Source organism: Cornus florida, unplaced genomic scaffold (assembly GCF_030987335.1).
Source record: "Cornus florida cultivar Cherokee Brave unplaced genomic scaffold, ASM3098733v1 CherokeeBrave_3.0.0_Hap2_Chr01, whole genome shotgun sequence".
NCBI classification, from domain to species: Eukaryota; Viridiplantae; Streptophyta; class Magnoliopsida; order Cornales; family Cornaceae; genus Cornus; species Cornus florida.
Genome location: NW_026775571.1, coordinates 57,358,316 through 57,370,420, shown reverse-complemented (window position 1 = coordinate 57,370,420; position 12,105 = coordinate 57,358,316).

Sequence of the window (12,105 nt, the reverse complement as noted above, 5' to 3'; positions counted from 1 at the left end):
ACTATTATTTTTGCAGCCGGGTCTGTCGGCTTTAACACTGGATGTATTACACTTTATTGTTGTTTTTATCTATGATGGATGTTGTATGCTTTTATTGATACATCTGCCCTTTTAACTCCATCAGGTGCATCACAGTGACTTCAGTGAGAGAGTGCTACCCAATTTCCAAGACCACCCTTATACCTCTCTCTTACTTCATTATTATCTGTTTATCCCATTTACACTTGCATGACCACTGTGCACTGATTATCCCATTTTTTTATCTGATAAGTTTATCCAAGTGCCAATTTTCAGGACCACAGTTTATCCCAAGTTTGGGGGGGGGGGGGGGGGGGGGGGTGGGGGGGCAATGCCACCCACTTCGGATACTTCAGTCTCGGTTATTCTTGCTTAGTTGCATTGGTATACTCTTTCTTTTGTTTTCTTTGCACATTGAGGACATTGTGCAATTTAAGTTTGGGGGGAATGGTGCTCTACAGTGTTAGTTTTGAATTCAAATTTTTAGCATGACTTGTGTATTTGAGGGATATTTTTATGATTGGTCCATAGCTAGCTATGATTTTGATCTTTTGAGGACTATATTGCTTAAAATTTTAAAAATTGCTTGACTTGAAAGGCCAATACTCCTTGTATGCCTTGTGGAAGCCATTTAGGAGTAAATTTTTTGAAAGATTGATATCTTACTTGCATTTGTGGTCCACATCATCTTGATTTTATGATTGTTTTGATATTCACTCTAGGATTCTACACTAGCACCGGCGCACACTAGCATTCATTTGTGGGGTACATGCTTTGTTGATTATTGAATTTGTTATATCCCAATTGAGCTAGTAGTGCATTGAAAGCTTTCATTCTTGATAAAGGTGGATAACAACCCCTTTTCACTAAGTAGCCGGGATTCTAACCTCATCAAGCATTGAACTTCTCGCGCCGAAAGGTGGAGGGCCCAAACTTTAGGTTAATAATTTTATTCAAAAAAGAAAAAAAAAAAAAGTGAGGACTTTTATCAAAAAGTGAGAAGTGGGAAATGATTAGATGGTTGTTGTCTTGATTTGTAGCCTAGTTGATTTGAGCTTGTAAGTCCGTAGGGGTGTTTGAATACCTAGTGCCCTAAAGCCATCTGGTTTGGGAGTCATTGACCTAACGCTCAACCTCAGGAATCGCTAGAAAGCTTAAGAGATCAACACATTGCACTATACTTCCATCTTTGATCCTCAATATCTAAAAAAAAAAAATAATAAAAAAATAAAAAATTGAATGAGTGAAAAGAATAAGCGCACCTAGATGAATAAAGCTTTAATAAAAGGTCCACATTTTGTCTTGAAGATCGGTACTAGATTTGTGTGCTAGTTTGAGGGTAAGGATGTGATTAATTCTTTAGTTAGCTTAGATAGCAACACATTTGATGCTGGTCCACTCAAAAGGATTCTAGAGTTGTTTTGATTTGCATGATCATTTTTTTGATGTGTGGAGGACCATACTTGCTTGCTTGATATTGAAATTTTTGGGAGATTGCTTAGAAATGGTTGAAAAATTGCATAGTTGAGGTAGTTTTCTCCCAATGCTTGTTTGCAATATTGGTGCCTCTTTTGAAAGAATGAGCTTAATGTTTGTGGGTACCATTTCTGGAAACCCTCACGAGACTTCACTCGTCCACTAGGGGTATCCTAGGGGTTTAAAAGGCTTGTTGCATATGCTAAATGCAATCATGTTCCCTACGAAAGTGGCGTTATCCATTTATTGTTTTCTAGATTCATACTTGTATAGTTGTTTATTTCATTCATTTTCTTTCTAGTTCATTGCTAGGGACTAACAATATGTAAGTTTGGGGGTGTGATGAGCACTGAAAAGTGCGTATTTAAATCCCTTAAGCTTAGGCATTCTAGTACCTTTATTTATCTTACTTTACCGTTTTAGATTGATTTCGTATTATTTTCATTTTCAGGCACTATCCCAAAAATAAGCTAACTCAGCCAAATAAGAGCTTAATTGAAGCAATTCTGGGATTAATCAAAGAAAAGAGCAAAGTGGAGAAAGAAGGAAGCAAATGAAGCCAAAGGTGGCAAGCAGCAAAGTTTGATCGATCCAAGTTCAAGGTTCAATTGATCAAACAATGATCGATCTCAGCACTTCAAGATAGATCCAAGCCTTGACCCAAAAGTATAAAGTTCCAAAAGTTCGATTGATCCAACACCATCCTTCGATCGATCGAACACTTTTGTCCTTATTCAAATGATTGATCCTATCCACAGCTGTACCACCCACTAACCACTTTTGTCTTTTACCCATAAATATCTCCCATAAATATCTCGGATTTGTCTTTTTCCAAAAAACTCAGCCAGTTGGATCGATCCAGCCTAAGTTTGATCGATCTCACTTACTTTCGATCGATCGAATTTCCTCCAGTGCGAAAAAGTTAAAATTCCATCTCATTGAAAGTTGTCCTTTATGCAATCATTAGGGAATATTGTGTGCACGACCCCAGCTCATTTTAGGTGTCATTTTGACCTACTTATATAAGGATAATGATTGCTTTTTCAAGAGGGAGCTAACATTATTTTTTATATCATCTCTTGGAGAGGAAGTTGAGAGGAGGAGGAGGCTAGAGACACCATTGGAGACTCTTCATCAACAAGGAGCAGATTTCAACCATGGAGTTAGCCCTTGAGGGTTAGAGCATCATCACCATGAGTGGCTGGACATCCTCTTGGGGCTAGAGTTAGCCCCAAGCATGCTTTCTATATCTTAATCTTGTGTATTATTAGGGGATTAGTGTTGTAATTAATGTTTTGACACTTTTATACATATAGATCTTGTTTATTCAATGATTTATGTAGTTTAATGCTTCCAATCAATCATTTCATTCTATCCATATGTCTATGTATACTAGAATAGATGTTCATGTGTTTACCTCTATTTCTTGTGTAATTGATGCATGTCTATGTGTATTAATGCTATGGATTTAGGGATTGTCAAAACATTGTGCTTAAAAGAATGCTCTTGTGATTTTCTAGATGGTCCATGCTCACCTCTTGATGGATTATGCCTCTCCCTTAGCTTAGTTAGTTTAATTTCATGCCACTAGTTTAATTGTAGTGTAGTGATAGCATAATTATTAGATGAGAAGACAATCCATGCTAGTTGTTTGATATTCCATACTTTTGAATGCAAGTAGCATATGTCTCTAACCTTGTTGTGTGTTCGGCTTGTGAACTTAATGGAAGGATTAATGACTTGCTAGATATGTTGTGCTTCTCACATGCTATTTAGACAATATATACTTAATTGCTAGATATATTGTGCTTTTCACATGTTGATTAGACAATGTATGCTTAAATTGGTCACCCCTGCTAATTGAATCAACCAAGCACATACACACAAATATTGCAACACACTTTACCCTCTTTAGTCACTAGTTGGAAGTGTAGAAAAACATTGCTTGGTGGTGACCTCTAAACCCTAAGATCTCTCTCTCTCTCTCTTGCTTACTTTTGTTACATTCAATCACTTAGTTTAATTTAGTTGCTCTCTAGTTTACTTAACCAACCAACCATTTGTTGATCACTCGACCTACTGACCCTAGTTGTATTTTCACATTCAAGTACGACTCCAATCCCTTGGGACGACCCCTTCTCACTCATACTACATAGTATAGGTGTTAAACGATTTATAAATTTAACTATGATGCCCACTTGACACTAATTTCCAATTTCAAGGTGTTGTGCATTATTGTGTGCACACCTAGGGGAGAACATCACCATATCTATTCCATGTTATCCTTCAATTCACAAGTAAACTTTTCAAATTCCAATCCCCAAGGTATTTTTTTCTTTTCACATGTATACTTTTTTTTTCATTCATCACTCATTTTTTCTTTCAAACAGGGTACTCTTGTACAATGTTCTGGTCTCTTAAGCTCTCTAAATCACTCGTATAATGAGTTTTCAGCTAATGACTCCCAAACCAGTTGGTTTTAGGGTATTAAGTGTTGAAGCGCCCCTAAGGACTTAATTGCTCAAGTAATTTAGGTTACACATCCAAATTTGACCCTTTTTTTCTTTTTTCCTTTTCTTTTTCATTTGTCTTTTTCACATTGGTGAAACAACTCTTTTCTACTTCATTGTAACATACCTTTTTTGTTCAATTTTTTTATACCTAAATTATGAATTATCTTGAAAGTGACTTAAATGCTTGGTCAAGGATGGGATCATTGGACCATCAAATTTTAATTTATGCATTGACTATGTTAAAGAAAAGATTTAGCAGAAAAGCAATTTTGAGGCTAGTCGGTCATCTGGTCTTTTGGACATTGTTTGCACTATTATTTGTGATCCATTCCTTATTGTGGCTTAAGATTGTAAAGCAATTTCATTACTTTCATTGGTGGTTTCTCAAGGTATTCTTATTTGTACCTAATCCAACAGAATTCTTAAGCATTTGATATGTTAAAAGTTTATTAGGCTAAAGTTTAACAGTAGTTGGGTTTAAAGATTGAGATTATAAGTTCTAACTCAGGTGATGATTGTTATAGGTAAACGGATCAAGAATGTGTGAATAATGGTATTTTTAGTACATAATAATCCAAGAAACAGGGCATTATGCCATAGTATACCACTTCTAGTTCTCTAAGCAGAATAAAGTTGCAGGAAAGAGAAACCATGGAGGTGCCTAACAAAGGCAAAGTTATATAATGCATATATAAAAGATATTGAATGGACGAAGAAGACGGCATCAACACCAACTTAGCCGACTCAGTTGGAGACTAAGCTGACTAAGTTGGCAACTTAGCCGACTCAGTTGGAAACTGAGTCGCCTAAGTTAGGAACTTAGCCGACTGAGTTAGCAACTTAGCCGACTAAGTTAGGAACTTAGCCTGCTCAGTTGGCAATTGAGCCGACTAAGTTAGGCCGCGACCTGAAACTTAGTTTTAATTGCCCAGAATTGTTTTGGAACCTATTTTAAATAATCTAAATGGGTTGAATGGACTTTGGGAGGTTTTAAAATGCATAATACACTTCTTATGCTTAGGAAATTTGACAATACGGATATGTAAATAAATCTTTATAAATTATTTAAAGATGAATCAGTATAAAAGCATACAACTTAGTATACTGATAATGGATGGAAAGAACCAAATTACTTAGCTTAATTTTGGGCAACATAATGGATTATAATAAGATTATAAATCTTATATTGGATGCATGATAGATCATTTTATGTTTAAGGTTTGAACTATGCATGCTCTGGATGTTAATTATTTGAATATCAAATTCTCTAGTGCAATTACATGAATTAATGCTGGGATTTATATTGCTGAAATTTTAAATACTTTTCTGCAATGATATGGATAATGGTTTGGATTGTAAATTACTAGCTTATTATTATGTTTTGTAATTTACATGGATATGGAGGATTGTATGCACCGATATAGGACGGTGACATACTAGGGACGGTTTAGCTCAAACCGCTTAAACCTACCCTAATGGATTAAAGGATGGATTGAAAAATATTAATTCCAAATTGTGATTGAGTCAGATAAAGTGCGACTAAGTTGAATGGATTCCTGGATTAATGGATGGTAGTAAGTCATATCAACTAAATAAGTTGAGTGACTAACTAGTTTATATATTGTATGTCATCTCAATAAGTATTTGAGTGACATACCCTGGTTTTGGACGGACTTTATATATATGTTTATGGTACCACGAGATGAGCTTGAGTCTCAGACTCGTTGGTTAGGGTGCGTATATGCAGTGGATGCAGGTTGAGGTGTACCCTGTTAGGTCTAGGTACTCATGCCCACATTTGGGTGCGTTTTCGCATGTTGCCTTCTATTCAGGTTGAGACCCCTACTGTAGTCTAGTGAATATCCCTTAGTGTGGATATATATATGTATGGACTAGATAGATATTGTTGAGCTATCTAGGATGTATCTGCGTATCGGATTACTGCTTGGATTGTAGTAGAATAGGACTTGCATGTGGGCCTGACCCACTCTTTATTTTTCAGGTGTCCGTCAGTTCCAGGGTTAGAGCTTGGACATGCAGAGCAGATACAAATATTCATTCCTCTGACTACGTAGGAATCTTTTCTATGTTTAGCTTTAGATTCTATTTCAGATATTTTAGTTTCTATTGGGTTTTAATAAGGGGTTCACTGGATGGATTCCTGAGTTGTAAACTTATGGAGTTTTGGATTAACGGATTTAAATAATTATGTTTTGAGGATTTTTATTCTAGTTTCTTTCAGCTTATTATTTTTATTTCTTTAATTCAATTTGTATTCCGTGTTCGTTAAAATATTAATTGTTTGATATTCCCTCGGGTTTGGGCCTGGGCCTGATCAACCCGTGTCTCGGATCCGAGGGGTATCACACCACTTGACTTTTCTAAAGTGTTGCAATCTATAATGTCCTTTTTATAAAACTCATAGTGCATGAACCAAGCGGGAGGTTGTTGAAAATTTTAAATAAATAAAATTATTTTTGTAATTCTATGCACTATATTTTTCAAAAATGGATTATAGTGTGCCTATCGATATTTGGTGGGCTGGGGTTATACTTGTCAACTTGTGGTCTAGTTGATAGTATAATTTTATTCCATTATGTTAGGAATTTAGCAATTATGATATTATGATTGGCAAATTTCATAGTACAAAACTCATTCTTGTAATTTAATGATTATATGATTAGTTAGTGAGATAGAAATAGATTTAGGTAGATGATTTAAGTTTGAAGAGTAAGATTTCTTGAAGGAAGCTACATTAAAAGGGCAATAAGGTCTAATATCTTCAACAAAGAGCAATCCAGTCAAAGTCCTTCTTCAAAGTGCAAAACAAATCTAGGAACTACTACAAGGACATAATGGTCTAAAGTTCTACCTTGAAGGGCAAAACAGTCTAAGAACCATTGCAAGGGAAAAATAATCTAGAGTTCTACTATACAAATTAGTCCAAGAACCATTGTAAGGGCAAAAACATCCAGAGTATTACAAATAGGGGCCGAATAATCCGAAGATCAACTTCAAGGGTAAAGATGTCAATTCTCTCAAGTATGAATTTCAAAGGTAAGAATCACATTTAAATTTCATCTATCATCATTTAGGTTCATGCATACATATTATTCATGATCATATGCTTTGAGGTGCATAGTAATTCTTATGGTATTTTATTTATTTATTTATTTATTTTGGAAAAAATGATTTTCATGATAATATATATATATATTATTTAGTTTGAGTTTCTAGAGCTTTCTACTATATATACATGTGATATATATTTTCCTAAAAGTATATAAAAGGTCAATATTGCTTAAGAATCAATTTTTCTAAGAATGCTAATACTTTCCATATTGATATTTTAGCAAATACTTGAACATTAAAAAAATATTTTCTGAAAGATTACATATACGCTATTTTGATAAAGTTCTTAGTTTCCTTAGATACTATATATGAGTTTGCATTATGAAAATATTGTTCTAGAACCTTCTTGCACGTTTCCTTGTGCTTAATACACGTGCATAATTACTTTATGTGGATCTAAAGTCAAGGAAGTCAAAAATAGCCTACCTGGAAATTTTGATCGAACTTTAGTATACTTCGATCGGTCAAGACCATCCTATCTTCAATCGATAGAGAAGGTTGTTTATCTTGATCAAACTTTATTAAACTTGATCGATTGAAAACCTCCAAGTTTGATCGACGGAAACATTTTAAGTATAAAACTTAATTTCCTATTTAAGTTTGCTTGAGCCTTTTCTAATATTTTAATAGGTCAAGTTTAAAATATTTTTTTAGTAGAAAAGACACGTACTAACATTCTTCTAGAATGGTCTTTTCATATATTTTATTTATTTTTATTGCTATCTAAAATATGACTTGGAAATCAAGTTTAATTGGAGACCAAGAACTTAATGTGGGAAACAAGTAATGTTCTTTATATATATAAGGTCTGAAAAGACAGACGGTGTACCATATATTATACAACCCTATAGTGTTTTAATTACCGCATCAAACATTCTTCTCTCATTTATTTGTTTTTTCACCAGTGTTCCATGTGAGGGTTCAACTTGTGTGTATACTGTGTGAGAGATTATCTTGTGAGATCGAGGACCACACTAGATATATTATGTTGTGTTCTTGCATCATTCAGTCATATCATTCTGCATTAGATATGGTAATTATGATGTTATTCTTGTGTTGATATTATTACTGCGGTACGTGCTTATATCGTCAACAAAAACACATGTGCTGTAATTCTAAATATCACATCCAAAGGTTAGAATTGAAAGGTGGGGATTAAAACAAAGATTATTCTTTCATTAGAGAAGTTAATCTGTGCGGTAGACAGCCTGGGTTGACATAGACAAGTGGGTTGCGATACATACAACTAGGTAACTTAGAGCATGTTGAAGAAAAATCCAAGATGAGGAAACAGTGCATAATGGGATTGATATGGATCAATGGGATTATGTAGTTGTTAGATAGATCGAAACTCAGTGTTGATTTCTTATCAAAGAGGGAAGAATAAGTATGGGATTATTTTTTCATCTGAAAGGTTAATTTGTGCAGTAGACAGCCAGGGTTGAAACAGACATGTGGGTTGTGGTAAATATAACTAGGTAACTTAGAGCGTGTTGAAGAAAAATCCAAGGTGATGAAACATTACATAATGGGATTGATATGGATCAATTGGATTATGTAACTGTTAGATGGATCGACTAAAGGACAACTGAAGAGGTCTTTTGCAGTGCATTATAGTTAAGCAATTGGATTGAAACATGATATGAAGTAAAGTAATTAGGTTAAACTAGGCATTGAAGATTTGTTATCTTGTTGGGTCCGGAGGTTAACTAGTGTTCGTGTGGAACTGGATGGTTGTAATATCTTTCTTTATAGTGGATTTGTCTTAGCCTTGCAAAGGCTCTCGAGCTTTTTTGATCCCAAGTTCTGGGGTTTTTCCTTGTATATTTAGTGTGCAAGTTTCTATGTCTTTCTACTTTTGTACTTACTAATTGCTTATATATTGTTATGTGATTGATTCATGATTATATGATTATTATGATGAAATCAATACACATATGTGCCTAGATTTATAATGCAATTAAACCAGATATAACTAATCACTATTAGGTTGGTAAAAATCAATTAGGGGCTGATTGATTGTTTAATTATTTATTTAATAAATCAGATTTGTTTATTTGTTTAAATAAATAGTTTATTTGTTTATTTCTGAGTTATTTATTTATTTAAGGGTCAGACTTAACTAATAGTTGGATAGAAAGAATAAATAAATTCACCAATTATATTTGAATTAATATCTCTTAGGCATATTATCTTTCGCATTCAATATAATAGAATTGAGTGAATTTATCTTAAAGTCAGAACAAGCCAAAAATTGAGAATCGACGTATTCATCCCATAGGTCATATCTAAAGATCATGTTTGTTACGTTCTTGATTGTGATTGGCTACAGTTTTAGTTAAGATCTGTTCAGTTAGATTCACTTATGAGCTAAATTATTAGAATCTGTATCCTTAAGCCACTGTGTTACACTCGAGATGTACATCATGTTAGATTATAGTTTTCCAACTTATTTGGTAGGATTTAATTCAAGTCATAAGTATCTAAGTTTCTATGATGGGAATGGACACTTAAATATGTCTGTTTGTAGATAAGTCGTCCTCCTGTTATTGTCATATAAAAAGGTTTCATAACCCTATTTAGCCTTATCAGATGACAACTCCGAGATGGGGGTAGAACACTCTAATGTTTTTCTAGAAACTCTCAGAGGACTAAGGAATTCTCAAAGATATTCTATAGTTTAATCTTCAATCAAGTACTATTGTTAAATTCTCTCTTTAATTGATTACAAAATTCTTGAGTTCTACATATGAATTATTATATTAAAATTCAACATTAAATTGCTAATGAAAGATTCACAACATGTTTTGTGGACTTTTTTCTCATTTATTCCTATAAATTAGTTGATGTTGTCCTTCTTGTTGTAGCAACTAAATTTTTAATGAGCATTGTTACATGTCTCAAAACAACATTTGAGATTGTATCATGAAATCCAAAACGGTAGTGTATTTTTGCTACTTATTTCCAATTTGACCCTCTTTCAGTGGACCCCACTCCTAACTTCACTCTCTTTCCTTTCTATTAACCTTTAATTTGTGAAATATATATTTTAGGGAAACTGTAATATATATATATATATATATATATATATATATATATATATATATATATTGTATATTGGCTAATTTTGTTGTCAAAACAAGTCTGATCGAGTTGTAACAGTTCGTTTTAGAATTTCAAGGTTGAAGATCAGATGCGAATTTGAAGAAGTTCAAGTGTTCATGGTTTATTACACTCCGAGATGATGAGAACAATGCTTTAAAAAGGTATATGAATTTGTGAGAACACTTAGGAAGTTTTGGAGGTTTGAAATGGTTAGGAAATTTACATTCTGTCCATTTGGTACTTGTAGCCAAAATCTGGTACTGGTAGCCACTTCTGTCCTTTTAGTACTGGTAGCCAAATCTGGTACTGGTAGCCAAATGAGGGATTCACTTATGTCCATTGGGAACCGGTAGGAGAAATATATATAAACTTACAGACGTATATTGCATATAAAATACAATATTTCATATATTTTATTCATGTAATTTTTCTGAAGAGAAGAAATTTAATATTCATGCATATTTCTTTCACATCGTAATAAAAAAATTCCAGAACTGAACTATTAGGAGAACATATAAAATATAATAACTCCTCATGTAATAATTATGTATGAAACAATATAAATAAATAAATAAATATATATATATATATATATATATATATATATATATGATTAGATAAAAAGATAAAATATATAAATTGTTCTTTAATTCAAATTTAAACATACCTTTAAAAAAAAAAAAAATTATAGGGTTTTGAGTTGTAATTTGATGTACATGAACCAAAAGATGAGTCTCCTTTCAAAGCCGTTGAAATTGTTTGTGGAAGAAGAAACCGCTAACAAACTTTTTGTGAATAAATTCTTTTCAAAGAGAGATGGAAAGAAATAGAGAGAAGTGAGATATAGGGTGATATGAATGTTAGATATCTATATATATATAGGTGTTTGTAGTTAAAAGGTGACTTTTAGAAGAGGTGTTAGTGCAGTTAAAAGGTGACTTTTAGAATAGGTGTTAGTAGTTATTTGAAAAGTCACATGTATTTATTAAAATAAATTAAATAATTTAATTGTATATAACTAATAAAAGGTAACTTTTAGAAGATGTGTTAGTAGTTATTTGAGAAGTATATAATATTATTACAAAAAGGTGTGTATAAAAAATATAAATAGAATACATAGGTGTTTGCAATTAAAAGGTGACTTTTTGAAGAGATGTTAGTGCAATTAAAAGGTGTTTTTTAGAAGAGGTGATTTTTGAAAAGTCACATTGATGTTTTTTTCTTTTTGGGTTGCATGCCAACATACCAACAGACGCATGTAGTCTCTAATCTGTTTTAAAGTTGGTTTGCTTGGATATTGTGTTTTGTTGATGTATAAGCATTTTCTATCCTGTCCATGTAGACTCCAGAATATGCATGCATATATGAACCATATTGCATGGCGTTATTTTATATGTTAAAGTGTATTCAATTTTGAAGAGCTGTTAGTGCAGTTAAAAAGTTAAAAGGCGTTTTTTAAAAGAGGTGATTTTTGAAAAGTCACATTTATATTATAACAAAAAAGTGTATATAAAAAATACAATAAATTAAATGATTTAATTATATATAAATAATAAAAGGTGACTTTTAGAAGAGGTGTTAGTAGTTATTTGAGAAGTATATAATGTTATTATAAAAAAGTGTATATAAAAAATACAAATAGAATTGATAGGTGTTTGCAATTAAAAGGTGACTTTTTAAAGAGGTGTTAGTGCAGTTAAAGGGTGTTTTTTAGAAGAGGTGATTTTTGAAAAGTCACATTTATATTATTATTACAAAAAAGTGTTTATAAAAAATACAAATAGAATACACTTTTATAGGGCAAATAGATATATATATATATATATATATATATATATATATATATATATATATAGTTTGT